Here is a 21,174-nt window from a genome sequence, read left to right as displayed (position 1 = left end):
AGTTCATTATTTACACCAGAGTTCCTATTTAAGTCCTATGGGAGAAAAGAACTTTACAAATATTTTCCTGTGGTTGCACTGCAAACACTATTGACAAATCCAGACAAACACTCCAAAAAACAAAAAGGAGTGAAGCTATGAAAAAGGAACTCTGGCCACGTGGGTTTTGTTTACATAGAATGGATGAGTAATTTGATAAGTGGTTTCCGGTGTTGCTTTTACAGTCCAGCTGTAAGCTACAGTCCAGCTCTGTCTGCAGAACCTCTCAAGCTATGTACCCACCTTGCGATTTTCCCGACAACTATTTTTTTAAGTGACAAGCGGTCGTTTACGCGAGATTGGTACAGGTGCATGATCTCATGCGGCGATAACTGTCACGGCAGATCAGATCTTTAAGATCCATGACCACTTCATGCAAAGAACCGCGATCGCTTGACTTCCCAATCACACCCAGGAAGATGCGTCTCTTAACAACCGGCGTCAAGGGGAAGTCGCTGGACCCTTCGGGCGGTGAGTGTGATTCTTTAAGGCCAGTGTCAAATCACAAAATTCCTTGCCCAGTACTTCAGCCATTTTTCAGCAGCACAAACTAACAGAGCCACACACAATTCTCTTGGACAGCTTGATCTTAAAGCGGAACTGTAAAGAGTTTTTACACACAGTTTCAGTTACCTGGGGTTCTGCAAGCACCCAGCAGCCGTCCTGTCCCGCGCCGGACCTGCCCGAGCCTCAGTTTTCCTGCCGCCGTGCACTTCTAAGTCGACGCCAGTGTGGCCCTGCCAAGCGTATCTTTTCATCGCGTTACCCTCTGCAATAGCAGGGGACGTGAAGAAAGGATACGTGTGGTCAGAGCCGCGCAGGCGCAGTGGCCCGGTGGCGAAACCGAAGCTAGCTGGCGGCGGGAGAACGGCGGCTCGGGCAGGACGGCTGCTGGGGGCTTGGGGAAGCCCCAGGTAGGTGAAACAAATGTGTTTAAAAACGCTTTACAGTTCCGCTTTAAATGATATGGGCCAAAAAGAGTTTAGGACAATAAACGATCTTGACGCAAAACTGTTAAAAAGTGGCCATACATCTAACTTGGCGGCCAATCAGCCAGAAAATCGTTGCCACCACAAGCATGCCCAATCGTTTAATTTCACCGATTTGGGGCCCAATGTATCAACTGGAAATGCTGGGAAATCTCGTGCTGACGTGGTCAATCGGGCCCGCTGCAGTAACTGCATGCAATAATCGCGGACAAAGGGTCCCTGTCCCCCCAATGTTTTGTGCCCCTGGTGCTCGTGCTTCCCATGTGCCTACCGGCATACAGACCTCACACATGCCCCCCACATGCTATACTCCGGTAGTCACGCGGGGCGCCAATGCGGAAATACAGTGCAGACACTTGGGGGTGGCATGACAGGTAAAAGTATAAATGCACGGGCACATAAAAACATTTGTGGGAACATGGCTAGAGGCGATGACACAAGGCCACTGCCTTAAAGATATGCTGAAATAGACCAGGAATTGGCCTGCGGCGTATGGGCAGCCAAATTATCTTTCTCTGATCAGATTAGAACGGAGAAAGATCTGTCTCTTGCTTGAGATTGTCCATCATCAATAGCTATATGGATACCTTAAGGGTGCCCATCGATTTCCATACAATTCGATCATAATGAAAGATAAGTAGGGACAAAGTTGAGAAAAAAAAAAAGAAAAACACACACACACACACACACTTATGTAGGCGGGTCTTTCACACAATATTCAAAACTGGTATACTTCGGCTACTTTTCTTGTGCTTTAAAATTGATAAATGATCATCAGTCTCATTTGCATCTGAGCGGAGGAATGATGTGCATTGACAAGTTGTAAAGAGGTATATTTGGCAGAGGAACATATTCTTACATCATCCAGTACAGGGCTCATCCTTCAACAGCCAGTATGGAGTCATTGGGTGTTGTAGGCAAATCCAAAAACCACACAGGATCTGACTAGCATAATGCAGTTCCCAATCTCCAGCTCCACAATAAGCTGCTCACTACTGGCAACATTATTAGCAACTGTGACAGAGAAAAGTTGTATATGTAAGCCTAAGCTCACAATGCTCAGACTAAATACTATTCACGATTCTTATAAACTTGTAAGCAGAGCTCTAGAAAGTTCGCAAGTGCTTATAGCTGCTGCTATATTATAAGTCAGGACAGCATCAATTAGAACAGTAATGTGTCCAGCTGCTGCACACTTCCCCAGAGAGCAGCGACAGTAGGCAACCTACACATATCCGGTTGTCCATGGAGTAGCAGCCGTAATCGGACAACCCTCAGGACAAACAAGAGCCACCCAAGAGCTACAGAGTGCTCCATTAACAGCTGAGTGTATTTTAAGTCAATGGTGAGTAGCAGCAGTCCTGTTGGGTGGAGGGGATTAACAACAAAAATCAGAATAGATTTTAAACCATCCTGTCAATCAGAGAATAAGTTAAAAGCAATATTAAGGAGGCATCTGCTTTTGGGTACAAAAAGCTCCTGTCCAGGAATCTGACACACTACCCTGTCACCCACTCCATTCATGTAGAACTGGTACAGGAGCTGACAATCGTTACATGGGTTAACACTCAAATGCACTTGTTTAAACAAATTACAGCTCATCTTAAAAAAAAAAAAAAAAAAAAAAAAAAAAATATATTGTTTTGTAATGTACTAAAATACATATTAAAATGATATTTGAATGTCAGTTTGTAAAGTAGCTCAACTGGATGTGACAATAGTGACTAGGGACAGAAACAGATGCAAAATTGATGCAGGGTTATGCACGTTTTGTATAAAGAAGGTTTGCAGCTTGAATATGAACCAATCAACTCTTGCAAAGGTTGAATTTGAGAAGTTCATTTGCCGTTCAACCTTCCGGTCCAATAATTTTATCACATCAGAGGATCCATTAGGAATGCTAGAAAAGCTTGATCAGGTGCAAGGTGGTAAAATCCTTCAATGGGACAACGATGGCACATGAGCTGGACACCAGACATGCAACATCACTAGATGCACTGTCAGGTGGCAGAGGCGCCCGCGGGGAGGCCGGACACCAGAGGCGGCCCAGATTTGCACTGGCAACACTGCGCACGTGCAAGAAAGGTGGAAGGGAGGGGGGTTGAACATGACACACGCACTTGTGAAGGAGGCAGCAAGAAGATTTAGAATAGATTTCATGCTGAAATCTACTGTAAATCCCTGTGCAGCGAGGCAACAGGTCCCTCTCTTATTAGATTAGACCAGAGCGGGATTGTCTAAAGGCTCGTAGTCAACGTGGTTTTTAGAGATTTTTACAATGACGAGCAATTTTTTGAGCGATGATGGATCGTTTACGCAATCTCGCAACATGTACATGCACGCAATTACATGAACCACATTTTGCGACACACTGCGATAATGGGGCGTCACAACAGAGCGGATCTTTAAAGGGAACCCGAGGCGAGAGGGAGATTGAGGCTACCATATTTATTTCCTTTTAAGCAATTTCAGTTGCCTGGCAGTCATCCTGTGTCTATACTGCTTTTATCCATAGACCCTGAACAAGCATGCAGAAAATCAGGTACTCTAACTCAGCTGACTGAGGTTTTACTGGATTAGCCATATGCTTGTTCCAGGGTTTTGATTGAGACACTTCTTATGCCAGAAGATAAACATGATTGCCAGGCAACTGGCATGGTTTACAAGGAAATCAATATGGCAGCCTCCATATCCCTCTCACCTTGGGTTCCCTTTAAGACTCTAACCTCCCTCGTTTGACCTCCTGTTTGCAACCATCATGTGCCATTGTTTGTTCCCACAGATAGGAAGAGTGAGTATTCAGCTTAATGGTCGATCTGGTGGCAGATCAACTAGTATATGGCCACCCTAAATAGCTCTATAGCTGACAGATTTCCTCATATATACAATGTACAACAATAATCTAATGCAGTTTCCTAGGTGGGGAGGGGGGAAAAAGCTGACTAAACACTCCTGTGACTGATGCAGCAACCTAACACTGCACAACACCTGCTCATTCACAGCAAGTGACACGTGGGCAAGCGGATATACAAGCTGGGGCTTTAGCTTACAAAAATGTAGTACAGATGAATATTGCACAACCATGAACACTTTCACAGTCTACATCTGGTTTGTGAGTTCTCTATACCCCCTGGTCTCAATATAGCTTTTGTAATGTAAACCCTTACAAAAAGGTCTGTGCTGTCCCTTGACACATACATTTACTTATTTCAAGGCATTGCCTCCTGCTTTAAGCACAACTAAACTCTTACACAGGAGAGATGGAAGACAGAGAATTCCACTGTGTCCACCCAGTGTGTGTTTTTATAGAGAATAGACCAATTCTGTCAAATTCTCCTTCCTCAGAAAGTAATGATCCAGTGTATTTTGAGCTTCCAGCTGTCTGCAGAGTTCTGAGGTCCTATGTAAACATAGAAGGTTAACCCCTTTTTGTGCTCTCAGCAAACCAGGAGAATAAAAAAAAAAAAAAAAAAAAAAACACTGCGGAATCTCAATAGTAGTTCTACAAGCTGTAACAAGGACATTTTCTTTAAGGTTATTATGCTGTTGCTTATCTTTTTAAAAACAGAGAGGAAGTTCTGAATCCAGGTGAAACCTGTGAGGAGGGTGGGAAAAAAAAATTACATTGATACTCAAGTAGAAGGAAGCCTCTAGAATCCAGAGATATCCTGGATCCTCCTGCTGTCCACAGTTCTAGTGCCAGGACCCCCGAAACATTCCAAAAGAGCTTGTCGAATAGGAGCCAGAGGCTTCCCTCTCCTTAGGCGAGCCTCACCAGGAGGCCAGAGGCTTCCCTCTCCTTAGGCGAGCCTCACCAGGAGGCCAGAGGCTTCCCTCTCCTTAGGTAAGCATCAATTTCTGAAGCCCGGGTTCTCCAAGTTTTAACATTCGAAATTAAATGCATACTGTATACAAATCCAGGTAATTTATACAGAGACGGATGTCTGCTTGAGAGGAGCACTAGTTAGATAATTTGTTTATGAACAATAGACGTTGGCCCTCTATGACAGCAATATCAGTGTTCATACTCTGATGTCATGCTCCAGTTATCCCCGCCTGACCACTGGTGCAGGGAGCCAATACTCGTCTCATCACAGACAGAAGGAAGCAGCCAGCCACGCCTGCACATGGAAGCTGTGTGTCATCAGCCAAATAACAGATGCACGCTGCCTCTCCTAAACACAGCAGCATTCATAGTCTCCCCAGTCAGGCCTCAAATATAGCAAGCAGATCAATTACATCCACACAGTCATAGGTGTCTGGTGCCCAGGAAGCATTCTAATCAATAACACTCAAAAAGCTCTTCTCCAAGACTGGGCTCCCTCCAACACTCAGCTTACACAGTGACTCCACTAAACGTGCTGCCATGTGCTCTCCTACCGTAGCAGCAAAGAGATTACAATGCTGATCACTGCAGTCAGATCATTCACAACTGTAAAAAGTCTGGAGGTAGCAATTTCTAATGAAAAGGGACCGACATCTTCATCTGGGCTACATGGGTTGAATTTCAATATTCTGATACATACAAATCTCTTACTGGTTCATAATTGGGTCCACTATCAACCTCAAGACCACTTTTTAGATAAATGTGAGAGTTATATAGACCCAGGACGGCTAAACTAGTTGATCTTCCTCCTTACTCCATTTATGATTTCTGTTTTCTATGAGGCTCTCCCTCATTTTCCTCTTCCTTTGACTTGTCGGTTAGCTCCCCAAATTTGGCGAGGATATTTTTATTCTAATTTTGATGAACCTACCATATATATTTAAAAAGGAACTTCAGCCTAAACAAACATACTTTCATTAAGTTACATTACTTATGTTAATTAAAATAGATAAGTAATATAATCTCTTACCCACCCTGTTTTAAAAGAACAGGCAAATGTTTGATTTCATGATGGCAGCCATCTTTTTGGTTGTAATGAGGTGACAGGGAGTATGATACACAGTTCCAACTGTCCTGTGTCCTGATCACCCCTCCCAGTTGCTATGCAACGTGAACAACAACATAGGAAATCCCATCATGCTCTGCACAGCATCAGGGAAAAAAGCCTGGGCTTTTTTTCTTTGATGGGTGGAGCTTAGATAAAAATACAGCAAAAAATGATGCTTTGGTAAGAAAAACAAAGTTCTGATGGTGTGAAACTGTTAAAGAAACGCCAAGCCTTTTCAGTTCTGCTGAGTAGATTTTTAGTCCGGAGGTTCACTTTAAGGTTAATTTCTGACCAATGTATGGCTACTACTGTTTTCTCCCTTTGCTTGGCTAGCATGGCTGGCCATCACCTTGCTAGCTTTCTATTACGCCTGATGTGTTACCGTTATGCAATTTTCAGGTTTTTCCATTTCTGCTTACTTGAAATGTAATGATATGGATACTTTTCTTCTGCTATCTCTATGCAGTATGTATTAAAATGCTATATATTGTATGTTCCCTTTTTTCGACTTTAATAAACGTTAATAGTAAAAAGAAAGAAAAAAAAAAGTCTGGAAATCCAAGATCACACTCAAAGGCCTAGAACGGCAAGACAAATGACATCTATAACCAGCCACACCTGATGCTAATCCAGTGCCCCTTTCACACTATTTGTGTGTAGTGTTAAAAAGGCAATGAAGTGGCACATAGTATAAAATTCAGGGCTGTGGAGTATGTACAAAAATCATCCAACTTCGAATCCTCACTTTAACAAACCACAGACTCCGAGTCCAGGTACCCAAAATGGCTCAGACTCCTTAGTCTAATACTTAACAGCAGGGCTGTGGAGTCGGAGTCGAAGACTTGGAGCCATTTTGGGTACCCGGAGTTGGCGATTTCATAAACTGAGAAGTTGGAGTCGGATGATTTGTGTACAAAATCCATAGCCCTGGTGAGTATTAGGCTAAGGAGTCATTTTGGGTACCCGGAGTCAGAGTTGGAGTCTGTGGTTTCATAAACTGAGGATTCGGAAGATTTTTGTACCGACTCCACATCCCTGCTTACCAGGGCTGTGGATTTGGTACAAAGATCATCCCACTCTGACTCCCGACTCCTCAGTTTATGAAATCACCGACTCCAGATACCCAAAAATGTTCGACTTCACAGCCCTGTTAAAATTACTGTTATTTTTCTTTTTTCCAGCACCAGAAACTCTTCTTAGGGCTATACATACACTGCTGTATATTGGTATATAGCCCCACACCCTCCCAAGTACTGTTTAGTGTAGGCTGTTTGGCTATGAGGAATTCTCCTCCCAGAGCATTCTGGGAAAGCTGGCATTTTCAATCACAAACACTGGTCCACATGACAGCCCAGGGGCCCCAGGTCTCTCTCACTCACTGGGGCCCCCAAACCACCATGCGACACCTAGAGGGAAGTGCGGGCAAGCTCTGGACCTTAGCTGGCATTTTCATTGGCTTAGGCATTCTCAGAATCAAACATTCCAAAGAGCTGCACGTGACTTGTGATACATTTTAGAATGTAAATCAGGGGGCAATGGGCAAACACTAAATTTATTAGTACTGAAAAAGATATTTTTTGTAATTTTCACTACAGTTGATGCGGTATAGCGCTGCTGCAATTTATAGCCCTGAACGCAGACGCATGCACTGTCCTATAGGCCTGAGACACACTGAGCACTTTTCAGTCCATCAGCGATCTCGCCCCGATTTTAATCCTAATCAATGGGAGTGTGGTTTTTTTTTTCCACGCAGACAGTGCCGATTGTCAGAAAAGCTCTGTGTGTCTCTGGTCTAAAAGTGTACAGCTGTGTTGTACTGGAAATACTGCATTGTGTTGCAGCGCAATGCACTACTATATAGAGTGAAAGGGGCCTAAAGCCCAATCTACACGATACGATTACGATTCTATTTACGATCCAATTAAATCCGACATGTCCGATCAGGATTCAATTCGATTTGCCATTGTTTTGCAATGGCAAATCAAATTGAATCGAATCCTGATCGGACATGTCGGATTTAATTGGATCGTAAATAGAATCGTAATCGAATCGTATAAAGAATCGTATCGTGTAGATTGGGCTTAAGGCTCAGGACACACCTTGGACTTTGGCTGCCCAAAACAATCATGTCATCACTTTAGGTGAGATACCTCTATAAAATGTTGCTCAGTTTCTGAGCAACAGGGGAGGGAGGGGAAATCAACGAATGGAGATGCTAAAAATTGTGACTTGCATGCAAATGTATTGCCATGGTGCATAATCCCCCTTTCCAAGGTTCAACTAGTAGCCAGAGTATTAATTAGAAATTAATGTTTTCAAATTGACTCATGTAGAGAGAACTTACCTATAAGTATAACAGAAAGGCTTACGTTTATCTACATACAGCATTGCAGGTTAAAGTCCAGGGCCAGTCTGCAGTCTACACACCAAGACCTGAACCGACAGTCCAAAAACAATTCCACCACATTGCTGATCTGGTCTGAGCGGAAAACAAAACTTAGAGAATGCTGAGCGTCCCAGCTCAGAAGTGACAGGAAAGCCTCAGGGGGGAAGCTACCTCAGCCTGCCCGATCATCTAAACTTGCTACTCCCTTGTCTGACAACATAATCCTGAGCACAAGTGTTGCCCTCAATCACATGGGAAGGAAATGGTCACATCAACCTGTTCACCTTCAGGTCAGCTAACTGCAGAGCCGCATGTAGTTACAGCCCTAAGCACAACAACAACGGCTGCTATAATTCACATACATGACAGCTGCCGACACTCCAGGTGTAGACAGAATCATGCACACATAAGCACATAGTTTACCACAAAACCTTCCTAAAGAAAGGTATTTTTCTGAGGAGCCGGGGACATTCTGGACAATGCAAAAATGTTGGCTACAACAAGCAGGCTGCCTTGCAGTAAGATAAGCACAGCTCAATTACAGTCAGGGCCAGTTCACAATGGGTGCTTTACCAATCGAGTTTGCGTCCGCAATTCGGCAGCCCAAATCTTGTGATTTGCGCTTGTGATTCTCGTTCAAGAGAACAAGAATCACAGCGCGATCTCCCCCCCCCCCCCCCCCAAACGATGCATGCAGCGTGGTTGTGATTGATCACAAACGCTTCAGTGTGAATGTATCCACACATCCATTAGGAGCAGCGCTTTGCTGATAAAAAAGTGCTGGAAAAAGCGCCCAGTATGGACTAGCCTTCATAGTTGGTACTCTGGGTATGTCAAGTTCTACTCCATGGAGCCACATTAATCTATGCCATGCACTGATGAGGATCAACCAATCAGAAACAGTCTGTATGCATGTTGGATTATTGTGGCTCTGTACAATTAAGCTTACACATCGCATTCCAGCGGTTCCGGAGGTGTGGCTATCTTACAGGGACAACAAAAGGATGATTTACATATTCAGCAATGATGCATTATGGGAGACATATACTCGCTCGAACCTGAATTATTGAAAATACCTTCTGTTTTAAGAAGGCAAACTTGTTTTTCCTAACATTTTAGTAGGAGGGCTTTTTGGCCCTTTGCAGCCCCCTTACACACTCCTAGAAATTCTGGTTCACCACTGAGCTAGCTGGGTAGTCTGTACATAAACAAAGAAAACTGAACACAAAGTGTTAAAACATCAGCCCCATGGGGTGCCAGATCTCTAATAACATCCTATTTAGGAAACAATGCTAAAGTCTCGTTCATTTGCTGAATTATGAAGTCTGTGGAGTTTTCATTAGGAGTGCCAGCACAGCACATACTAACTGGAGCAGAAGGAGAGGGAACAATGCAAGCCAACAGAGGACAGGAGACGAGAACATTTCTCCAAACATCGCACTGTTGCATCACTTTATGGAAAGGCACCCAGATATTACCTACTGAAGACTTCCACTGTGCCATTTCATCCACCTCACTGCCAACCATATACTATAGAATCCAAATAGAAGCAAATCCGGTATAAGTAGTTGGTAATACTTAAAGTCTGTGCATTATTATATTAAAAAAAAAAAATCATTATGCAAAAAATTCCCACAGGAATCAGTTTTCCAGACGCAAGCCTAGGAACCTATTACAAACACACTACTTTGACGTCCTTGCAGAGAGGAAGGAAAGCAACATAACAGAAGCAAAACAAACTCCATATAGATCCATTTCTAGGAGGAACAGAGTCCAGGTCCCAAGAACCATGCCAAACTAAGGGCCCGTTTCCACTCTCGCGGAAACGGCCGCGAATCCGCAGAGTTTCCCAAGAAGGCAAATCGCGCGGGGAAACTCTGCCATAGGGGATAACTGCGCCACCGGCCGAATCGCTTGCAGTAGCGATTCGGCCGGAACCCCCTACAGAATTTGCGGCGGAGGCTGCGATTCCCATAGCCGTGCATGGCACGGCTCATGGGATACGCCTGCAATCCCGCCCACCAGCTCAGTGCCGGTGTGCGTCTACGAGACGCACGCCGCACTAGTGGAAACAAGCCCTAAGGCACATATTACCTGCTAGACGTAAGAACCCAACAAATTAACTCCCTCTGATTCCACTTTGTCCATAAAGGAAACTTCTCCTCAAGACTCAACATTTTTTAAAGTGAACCTGAGGTGAGAGGGGTATGGAGGCTGCTATATTAATTTCCCTTTAAAGGATACCAGAGCTGAATCAACCTAGAGAAACTGAAGAAGCAGGCATATATACGCAGTGTTCTCCCCAGCTCTTTTAGCCGGGTACTCCACCCGGCTAGTTTTGGTGACCACCCGGCTGGTGGTATCATCGGCTCATCTCATCTGTTGTAAGCAGAATTTTGCATAGAGTGAGCCCTGCATTCTCTCATCTCGCCCCACCCGGCTACTTTATCATGCCACCCGGCTGGAAAACATTTCTGGGGAGAACACTGTATACGGTCACCTGTCCTGATGCCCACCATTCCCCCTCCCCCATTCTCTCTGCCCCCATATTCTACCCAAGTGCTCCTCCTACAGCCTCTTCCAGGTTGCCAGAGTCGGGCACTACTGCCGGGCTGAGCACATCCTATGGCCGGGAGCGCACTGCTCATGTGTATGAGGTCACTACGTCATAAGCATGCGCAGTGGGCCCCTGGCCACAGGTGTGCACAGGACGCGCACAGCCCAACCAGCACCTCCACAGCCGTGGCCAACTCCGGCGACCTGGAAGAGACTGCCGGAGGAGCATTTCAGAAAAAAATGGGGGGGGGGTGGAGTACGGGGGAGTGTTAGGCATCAGGACAGGTGACAGTATATGCCTGCTCCCCGTTTCTGGTATCCTTTAAACAATAGCATTTGCCTGGCAGCCCTGCTGATCTATTTGGCTGCAGTAGTGTCTGACTCACACACACCTGAAACAAGCATGCAGCAAATATTGTCAGAAACATCTGATCTGCTGCATGCTTGTTCAGGGTCTACGGCTGAAAGTATTAGAGGGAGAGGATCAGCAGGATAGCCAGGCAACTGGTATTGCTTAAAATGAAATATGGAGGCCCCCATATGACTCACCTCAGGATCACTTTAAAAAGGCATTTAAAAAAAAAGCACGGTCTTGCAATTTGCAGTGTGAATTAAGCCTTACTGAACATCTGCTAGCTTCAGTTATAATAGTAACCATCACTTGTGAAGTAGATATGAAGTGCTGTAAAAACTGATTGTTATAAAATCTAACTCAAGAGTATAGAATCCCACAGCAAAGTTATCCTGATCACTGTGGCCTCCATACAGCCGCCAGTAATGAATGAAGAAGCTCATCTATAATCTCCTGCTAGTGCACAATAAAGCCAGATTGCCGTTGTGTCCTCAGATGCCCCCGTTACTGGATGTATTGAGGATTCCCTCTAATATGCTTATGAGGCCTTGTCACTAGATAATTATGCCCACAAATAGTACGTAGCGGAGTGTTTAGGGTGACTTTGAACATTAATCGCACAGGACAAATTCTGCCTCCCTTATGCCAGAGGCTGGTCACGGGGTGCTGTGTCCTCCATTATCCACCACTGTGGGAACATGACCAATTCACATGGCTTTGATGCTGAAATGTAGCCTTGTGGCCAAGTTCACGAATACCCCTGCCTAAAAAGATAAACTTCACTGTGACAGAATATAAAAGGGTTATCTGGTCTAACTAATGCAGTAAACTGGAGAATGGCCCACAGTACTAATCGCCACAGAGACTTTATAAAGTTTTTCTTTCAAATTTCTGTTAACACAAATCCCTTATAAAACATGGAAGCAGTGCAAAGTAAAATGTACGTACAACCTTCAGCCCTTTGATACCTGCTGCAACCAGCAATGCTTAAAGGGAACCTAAACTGAGAGGGATATGGCAGTTTCCTTTAAAACAATACCAGTTGCTTGTCAACCCTTTGGCTGCAGTAGTGGCTGAATCACATCTGAAACAAGCATGCAGCTAATCCAGTCTGACTTCAGTCAGAGCACCTGATCTGCATGCTTGTTGAGGGGCTGTGGCTAAAAAGTATTAGAGACACAGGATCAGCAGGAGAGTCAGGCAACCGGTATAATTTTAAAAGGAAAAATCCATATCCTTAGTTTAGGTTCCCTTTAAACCCGATTGGCTAGTTCCCAGAAGGCCGTTGCTGCTGCCATGTTCGATACATGGGCTGGGCAGCAGTACCAGCAAACTCCCTCCATAGCTCGGCACAAACCTACTGCAGACTGCGCTGAGAGTGGGATGCCATGAACACCCGGTACTCTGTAAATTAGGACAAAAAAAAAAAAAAAGCGAAGGGGGCAGATTTATCTACATGAGCAGCTCTACATTGAGACTTACCAAACTGGGTGATGTCACGAAGTGGGGCAGGTAACCTGTAAGTATTTATACTTTTAGAATTGCCCAAAGACTTTACTGTTCCCCCTGTGCTTATGTTTAAAGACACTGAAGCGAAAAAAAAAAAAAATGATGATGATGCTATTATGATTTGTATGTGTAGCACAGCTAAGAAATAAAACATTAAGATCAGATACATCAGTAATTGTTTCCAGTACAGGAAGAGTTGAGAAACTCCACTTGTTATCTCTATGCAAACAAGCCATTAAGCTCTCTGACTAAGTTAGTCGTGGAGAGGGCTGTTATCTGAATTATCTCAACTGTTCCTGGACTATTTACTTTTCCTCTGCCAGAGGAGAGGTCATTAGTTCACAGACTGCTCTGAAAGAATCATTTTGAATGCTGAGTGTTGTGTAATCTGCACATATTATAGAATGATGCAATGTTAGAAAAAACACTATATACCTGAAAATAAAAGTATGAGAATATTTTCTTTGCTGCTAATCTTCTAGTAATTATTCATAGTACACAACAAATTCACTATATCATATTTTTTTTTCGCTTCAGTGTCTCTTTAACTGCCCGGTATAAAGCGCTAATATACCGATATTGGGAGTTAGAGCAACTTTAACCCAGGATTGAACTTCAGTGTTCTCCCCCAGGCTCCAGTGCTCCACCTGGCTAGCTTTGGGGAGCACCCGGCTCTCATCGACTCACCTCCTATTCTGTAAGCAGAGTTGCACACAGAAGCACCAGCCCTGCATTCTCTCATCTCATCCCACCCGGCTACTATTTAATGCCACCTGGCTGGAAAAAAAAATTCTTGGGAGAACACTGAACTTTTCTCAAATAGATCATATGGGGGGGGGGGGGGGGGGGGGGTGTCTGTATGGCTGATATTGTGCTGAAACCCCTCCCACAGTGATGTCATGACCAAAGTGCTGATTGTTGTCCGAGAACCTCGTTGACATGTGGGAAATAAAAGCTTTTTTCAACTTTCAGTAATGAACATTCTGCACAGATCAATCACCACCAGTGATAAATGTCAAAATGTAAATCAGGGAGAGGAAATATTTTACAGTGGGCAAACCCTGACTAAATTTATAAATGAAGACTAAAAAAAAAAAATAAGTAATTTTATTCATTGTTATTTTCACTACAGTTCCTCTTGCAATTCCTCAATGCACACCCATGAGGTTCAAATAATTTTTATAGGGTATTACAATTTTTGTTCAAATAAAATGTAATTATCGGTGCAAAACTCTTTATGCAATTTAACGCTGTTAAAAAGGATCTTTCCATTTCAATGTATAGTCTGCTTTGTAATTCCTAAACTGATCAGGAGCTGAAGCTTCCCTTCATTGCAAATCAAGTCCATATGCTGGGAATACATGATACGTTTTCTCATCAGATAGATGGTTCGATAGACAATTTCTGTCATGTCCAATCGCATTTCTGATCAATTTCTCATAGAAGTGAATGGAAATAGATAAGAAAAAGATAACAAAATCGGGGGGAAAAAAAAAATTATCGTATTTATTGTATTTATGAAGAGCCAACATATTACGCAGCGCTTGGTGTTTACCCAGCATTATCTACAGGGTTTTAAGCTTTCAGATTATTTAATTTTGCCAAAATACAGGACAGTACCCTACTTACAAACAAATTCAGTTACATTTCATACACAAAGTGGTATTAATTTACAAAAATGTTCTGTTTTGTTGTTCTAAGTTACAGTATTCTATAAACTGTTGTAAGTAGTTGAAAAACAAAGCAAATTGTAAACAAAGCAAACACACTGTTTATACTGTGTGTCTAAATGCAGATTTTCACAGTAAATCATGTATCCATGTTTCTCCATCTATAGCACATAACTGGAGTAACAAATCCAAACAAAGCAAAAAACACCAGGTAAGGAAACTAAGCAGGGGAAATCACCTGTAGTATCATATTATGGATTTAAAAAGCACCAACATATTCAGTGGTACTATACAGAATAATAAACATTGGGGACAAAATACAATGACATATCCAAACTATCGATGTTGGTACAAAATACAGAATTGGTAGTCATTAGTGACAAATGTAACGATAATCAAAATCTACACAGTAGCAAATGCTAAGACACAAAAGGGTGAGAGCCTGTCCTTTGCAAGCTTACAATGAAAAGTAGTGTATTAAAGAAGTTAGTCATGCCACTTCCACTGGGCGACTTTTCCTTGGCAATGGAGTTGAAGGTCTTCCTTACAAGTATATTGTGTGAGAGTGACATCATCTCAAAAGATGTAAACTAAGTATGCATAGAGAGGAAGCACAAAATCACTAAGAGGAAGACAACAATCCAAAACAAAGAAGAAGACCAATACAGATGCCTCAAAACAGTTGAAGTTGACATTTGGAGACTTTCCAGGAGTTCTCTTATGGAAAGGGTGCACACATCCGCATGACTGTCGCCCATAGGAATAGTGACTCAATCACTAATCTGAGGGCCAACTGGTTTACAGATATATCGCTAAACTAAAGCCGAGCAACACTTACTGAACTGTGGACAAAGGGTGGGTTGGTTGGATACAACTGTGAAGCATGACGGAGTAGCTTTCAGTGGGCAGGGTAAAAAAAAAAGGAAACTCCCTTGTTCATTACCGTTTAACGCAATCCTGAAGTGGCACAAAAATTAGATACTTCACTGGCGGGAAGACTCTGGATAGTTCAAAGGCTTCATGGATCCTTTTCCAGGCCATTGATCCAAGGTTGGATCCCTCTTTGTATTGCAGGGAGTGCGGGCATGGATCAGCACTTTGCATACACGAGTACAGTCCACGCATGCCCAGTAGAATAGAAGTTTTCTCCATGCACAAGCATTTCCCTGTACTGGGTATGCATAGACCTTATTTTTGCATTCCCAGTGCAGATGTGCTCACTCACAGCCAGAAAAAAAAAAAAAAAAAAATCATCCAACTCCTCAATTTAGAAAAACCGACCCAAACTCCGAGTACCCAAAATGGCTCAGACTCCTTAGTCTAATACTTAACAGGGCTGTGGATTTTGTACAAAAATCATCCATATTGAAACAAGCGTGTGACAGCACACTTTCTTTCACGATTTAAAGAGATACTCCTTCCAAGAATTGAACTTTATCCCAATCAGTAGCTGATACCCCCTTTTACATGAAAAATCTATTCCTTTTCACAAACAGACCATCAGGGGGCGCTGTATGGCTGATACTGTGGTGAAACCCCTCCCACAAGAGTACGTACTCCTGGCAGTTTCCTGTCTGTGAACTTTGCTGCATTGTGGGAAATAGCTGTTCACAGCTGTTTCCAACTGCCAAAAAAGCATGCAGCAGCTACATCACCTGCCAACAGTAAAAATGTCACCATGTAATAAATATCAAAATGTAAATCAGGGACTTAAAAGATTTTACAATGGGCAAACACTGACTAAATCATTTATACATAATTATTGTAAAAAATGAAGCACTTTTTTTTTTACTACATTATTTTCACTGGAGTTCCTCTAACCCGTGCACGGTCCGGTCCGTCTGACACAGACAGGATCCTCAATCTCAGAGATAATGGTTGACCAGCACAGGAAGACTTGAAAGCTTTTTTGTTTTGTTTTTTTATTTACTGCAGCTGGTGAATAAAAATCAGTCAACATCCGTAAAAGCCATCAGATGTAAATGTTAGCTTGTATGTAAAGCTCTCCATGCTGCTGAAAGCAGTGTGTCTACTACCAGGTGGAATAGGCAGTGTTGCACCGTGGCATGATTCCAAGTACAATGGACTGTCGCCTTTTTGGACGGGCCTCCATCCTTTGTCAAGTAGACATTACCCACTTGAGAACATTACCCACTTGAGAACTTTCAAGTCTGCCTGTGCTGGTCATCCATTATCTCTGTACAAAAAATCATCCGACTCTTCAATTTATGAAACCACCGACTCCAACTCTGACTCCAGGTACCCAAAATTGCCCCAACACTAACTCCACACCCGATTAGACGCACTGGTTGGGGTTCCATATGCTCTACTGGACCGGTCCACCAAGTCTCATTGCATCTGCTCTAAATAAGGGGATTGTCAATTCTACACTCCTTATTTAATGTGTAAATGTGTACCTGGTGTGACAAGAAGCATAATGATAGTAGTACTCTATAGACACACCGGAGTGTATCACTGCCAATCAAAGCTCGCCAGCATAGGTTGCTGACAGGACTAAGGTGGTGTTCCTCATTTTGCTGCCCATGTCAATCCACCACTAGTACAAACCAGGGACAAAGCATTGTGTTCTATTGCATTATGAAGGCATACAAAAACCCTTTATTCACAGGCACAGATGACTTTGTTCTACCCAGTACTTTGCAGACTTCTTTCTATAATCCACAAATAACAGCGACACCACCCTTTTCCATAGTTTATTATTATTATAGTCATTTCATTAAACTGTACAGTGACATAGTGCATCTTGTCACGCTGCACTTTAACCCTGTGCTACACAAGGAAATGCATCAGTTTCATGTAAAACCACAATTCACTCCTTTCCTTGACTTCAGACAGCTCTGGCTCTTTACAACTACATTCCCACACAATTAGAGCCTTGTTCAATTAGAGCCCTGTAACCCTACCCAATGTGGTGACCTTGCAGGCGACCCTATCCTTCTGTCATCCATGAAGTCAGATCCTGCACAAGACATCCAGTATGATGACAAAAGATAAGCAGTAATAATTAGTGAGGGGGGCTGCTCAAGACAGTCTGTACAGATGTAGTCAGGGTCTAATGATCTCAATAATCAGGGTGGGCAAACTAGAAACGCCTATATGCCTGAACAAAGGGAATGAGCAATTGGTTATTGCCAATGCAGTGCCTACTGGAAGATATGGGTGTAGCATATTAACTATGCACGTTTCAAGGCTTAAAGACCAACTGAAGCGAGAGTGATATGGAAGCTGCCATATTTCTTTTTAAGCTGATCCTCTACAACTTTTAACCATAGACCCTGAACAAGCATGCGGCAGATCAGGTGTTTCTGACATTACTGTCAGATCTGACAAGATTAGCTGCATGAGGGATGCCAGGTAAGTAGGTGTTTAAAAGGAAATAAATATGGCAGCCTCCATATTCTTCTCACTTCCGTTGTCCTTTAGATGCCTATAGCCCAGTTGGGACTGGCACCTAATTCCTCACGCAACAGTGCAAGGCCAAGGCTGACAGTCACTAGCCTGCAAGTGGGGAGAACAATCTGTTCAGCAAAAGCAATCAGACTCCAAAAAGAATCCAGCGTACGTACAGCAGCCCCGACCAGTTTGGAATCATCTTGAAGCTGATGTGATGTTATTTTCACTATGAAGTCCAAAAATCTGTAAGGCGCTTCTTGACACGACTGAGGTGACCAGCAAATAGCTGGCAATGCTAGAAAGCATTCCATCACTAAGCGACAAAACAAAACGAATGAGCCGATCACAGAAATAGAAACATAAGAATTAACCAAATAAAAAAATATGGCAATTACTTAAAGGTGGAAAGTACTGTTGAGCTCAGTAATATAAGGTTTAGACCAGTGGTCCTCAAACTAAGGCCCACGGGCTGAATGTGGCACCCAGAGGATTTTTTACCAGCCCCCGACACACAAATGTATTATAGATGCGGCCAGCTACATCTTTAAATATTGGTGGTCCACATATAGAATGAAGCCAGAAAGCAGTAATTCGCTGGTTTCCAATGAAATTCCACATCAGGCGACACTGTTGTCCAATTGGACTGCAGGTTGTCACCTGAGTATGCTTCACTGTCTGGCCTGCAAAGACTTCTACATCATTTTATGTATGCTACAGCCCCCCAGCAGTCTGAAGTATGTTGACCCGGCCCTCGGTTTAAAACGTTTGGGGGCCCTTGGTTTAGACAATCACAGAAGATACACTGGCTAGTTCATCACAAAAATGCCTCGTTGGGGGAAGAAAAGATCTATCACAATTATCACTGTCATTACCAATTCTACATCTTGTATTGTTTTTTGTATTTTGTCACCAACTATGTGTTTTGTATATTGGTGTATGCCATTGACTGTATTATGTACCCCATGTTCTTTGTTTTTACTTTGTACAGCCCCACAGAATATGTTGGTGCTTTATAAATCAATGATGATAATAATAATAATAATAATAATAATAAGCAAGTCAAGAACACTCTCCAGAAGTCTAAAGCCTCAGACAATACACTGATCTGAGGTGAAATGTAGTATGCAGCTTGAGAATGTACCAATCAAATGACACCTTGGCAGGATTTGATTGGTCCACTTTTATTGCCTAAATTTGCATAATGCAGCATCTCGCTGACCATGCCTATAGGCGATGCATGCTAGCATACACAGTATGCCCTATGATTGATGCTATGCATACCACGACCAATTTCCAGGCGTGATACCTGTCAAACATGGCAAATAAAGTTGATTCCGAGATATGGGAAGCCCGAAGCAGTCAGGTGCTGCCATAAGAGCTAAAACATGAGAGACACTTTCCTAAGAAGAATTCGAGACTGTACACCACTGCACTGCGGCCAGTAAGAAATAATTAGTGCCACTAAACACCTTTATTTGGAACAAAGAAAGAAGAAGGAAAAAAAAAAAAGGCAGTGGTCCTGTAACCTATTCATCACTAAAGTGGCATCCAGGTTCTTGTGTACAGGCTCTAGAACCCCGTACACTTATTCAATAGTTCCCCCTTCCTTGCCAACCAGGTCATCCATCTCCGAGGATTCCTAGAGAAGGGGGACTGAGTGGTAACCCTGCCACACCCCCTTCCCACATCCTGACTGGGAGTGGTGATAGGCTATGCCAGGGACTAGACAGCATGGCTTGGACCAACTCAGGAACAAGTGGCAGCTTTACTTCAAAAAATAAAGTGTATACATAATTTACATGACTAGATGGAGTGGTTATTAACTCCATACAATGTGGTAGTGTGTTATATCCTCTATAATAAAACCCTAATGTCTCTGCATTTGTGTCCATGTGTATCCCTGTGCATGTGCCGCAGGGACAGCCGTTGGACGGGAGCAGGACAGACAGGGGGCCAGGCAGCAGGGTGGTGGCGGTGACGGCCGTGGCCCATTATTAAACAGGCTAAGGTCCCTAGTTATTACAATAATATGCAATAACTTTTATAAAGCTCTTATCTTCCATAGTATTCAAAGCACATAGCTATGCCTCAGACCAATATATGGTTGCAAGGAAGGTGGACTGCGCTATAGTTGGAAAAGGGCAGACCAAACAGGTGGCTTTTCAGTTTGGACTTCAATGCTTCCAGGGATGAAGATGTCCTGATTGGGTGTGGCAAGGAGTTCCAAAGGGTAGGGGCAGCATGACAGAAGGTTCTGGCTCCAAAGGTTTTGAGGTGGGACCCTGGGGGGGGGGGGGGGGTGACCAAGTCATTAGATCCTGCTGATCTGAGGTTGTGGGAGGAGTGATGCAGTGCAATAAATCCAGATTGTGCAAGGATTGGAAAATCTTATCTATATAGCGCCAACATCTTCCATAGCGCTGTACATAGCTGATAACAGATGAATAGAGAGATTAAGGTACAAGAGTGGGGAGCAGGAAGCCCCACATGGGCGTCTTCATTAGGGGGAGCTCCACACATCTCCTCGGGGAGAAGGGGTGAGCCCTACAGGCCCCTCGTTACACTGAGGAGAGTGGGGAGCCCCGCACTCTCCACCACACAGACAAGGAGCCCCGCCTCGCCCGCACTCTCCTCCCGCCGGGCAACTCACCGTGTGTCACCCCCGGTGTCAGGAAATCTCAGCTCCGCTCTGTCAGACGCTGCTTGACACGGCCGCTGTGACCAGCAAAACCCTCCGCAGACCGGCCGCTCCCCCCTCGAAGACGCTGACAGACTAACGCCTCAGCCAATCACTGGAGGCGATGAGCTGCGAGGCCGGGCGCTTCAGCCAATCAGAGCGAGAAGCGAGAGGGGGCGGGGCAAGGCGCGGCGCAACTTGTGCTCGCCGACCAATCAGCGGGCGCGAAGAGAACTCTCAATGCCGCAGCTGGCGAGAGGCGGGACTTAGAGACAGGCGGATAACGAGTGGCAGTCTACAGCCAATCAGAGCAGGGGATAAAGGCGCCTTGCACGAGGAGGTGAGGCCGGTAGGACTGCAGCGAGTGTAATGTTGCTGCGGGAGGAAGATAATGAGGCGCCCGGTGTCCGCTCTGGCTCTCGCTGTACTTAGCTGTCTGACATTGACACCACAGCCCGCATGCGAGCCGCTATTCCAGTCAGGCCGCGCCAGCCAATCACCATCAAGCATCGCGTGAGTGGCAGGCCATAGCTGGCTACTCCTCCAATAGGAAGGCGAGGGAAGGGCGTGGCGGCTGGAGCGGGGATTCCCGCTGGATTTGTGAGGGGGAAGATGTGATTTGGGGAGGGAGTGACGTCATGCTAGCGG

The 21,174-nt window shown here is 44.1% G+C and overlaps 1 protein-coding gene across 19 annotated transcripts in view; it reads right to left on the bottom strand.

Moving 5' to 3' along the window:
• The window catches only part of LOC137518061 (microtubule-associated protein 2-like), a 261,526-nt gene extending 240,889 nt beyond the window's left edge, over nt 1–20,637 (bottom strand). For all 19 annotated transcript variants that reach the window (XM_068235275.1, XM_068235281.1, XM_068235285.1 and 16 more), the window contains exon 1: nt 20,500–20,637. The gene's annotated coding sequence lies outside the window, so the exon portion shown is untranslated. The remainder of the gene's footprint in view (nt 1–20,499) is intronic.
• Nucleotides 20,638–21,174: the final 537 nt, after the last annotated feature.

This window comes from Hyperolius riggenbachi, chromosome 5 (genome assembly GCF_040937935.1).
Source record: "Hyperolius riggenbachi isolate aHypRig1 chromosome 5, aHypRig1.pri, whole genome shotgun sequence".
Classification (NCBI taxonomy): Eukaryota; Metazoa; Chordata; class Amphibia; order Anura; family Hyperoliidae; genus Hyperolius; species Hyperolius riggenbachi.
This window is presented reverse-complemented; position numbering and strand designations above follow the sequence as displayed.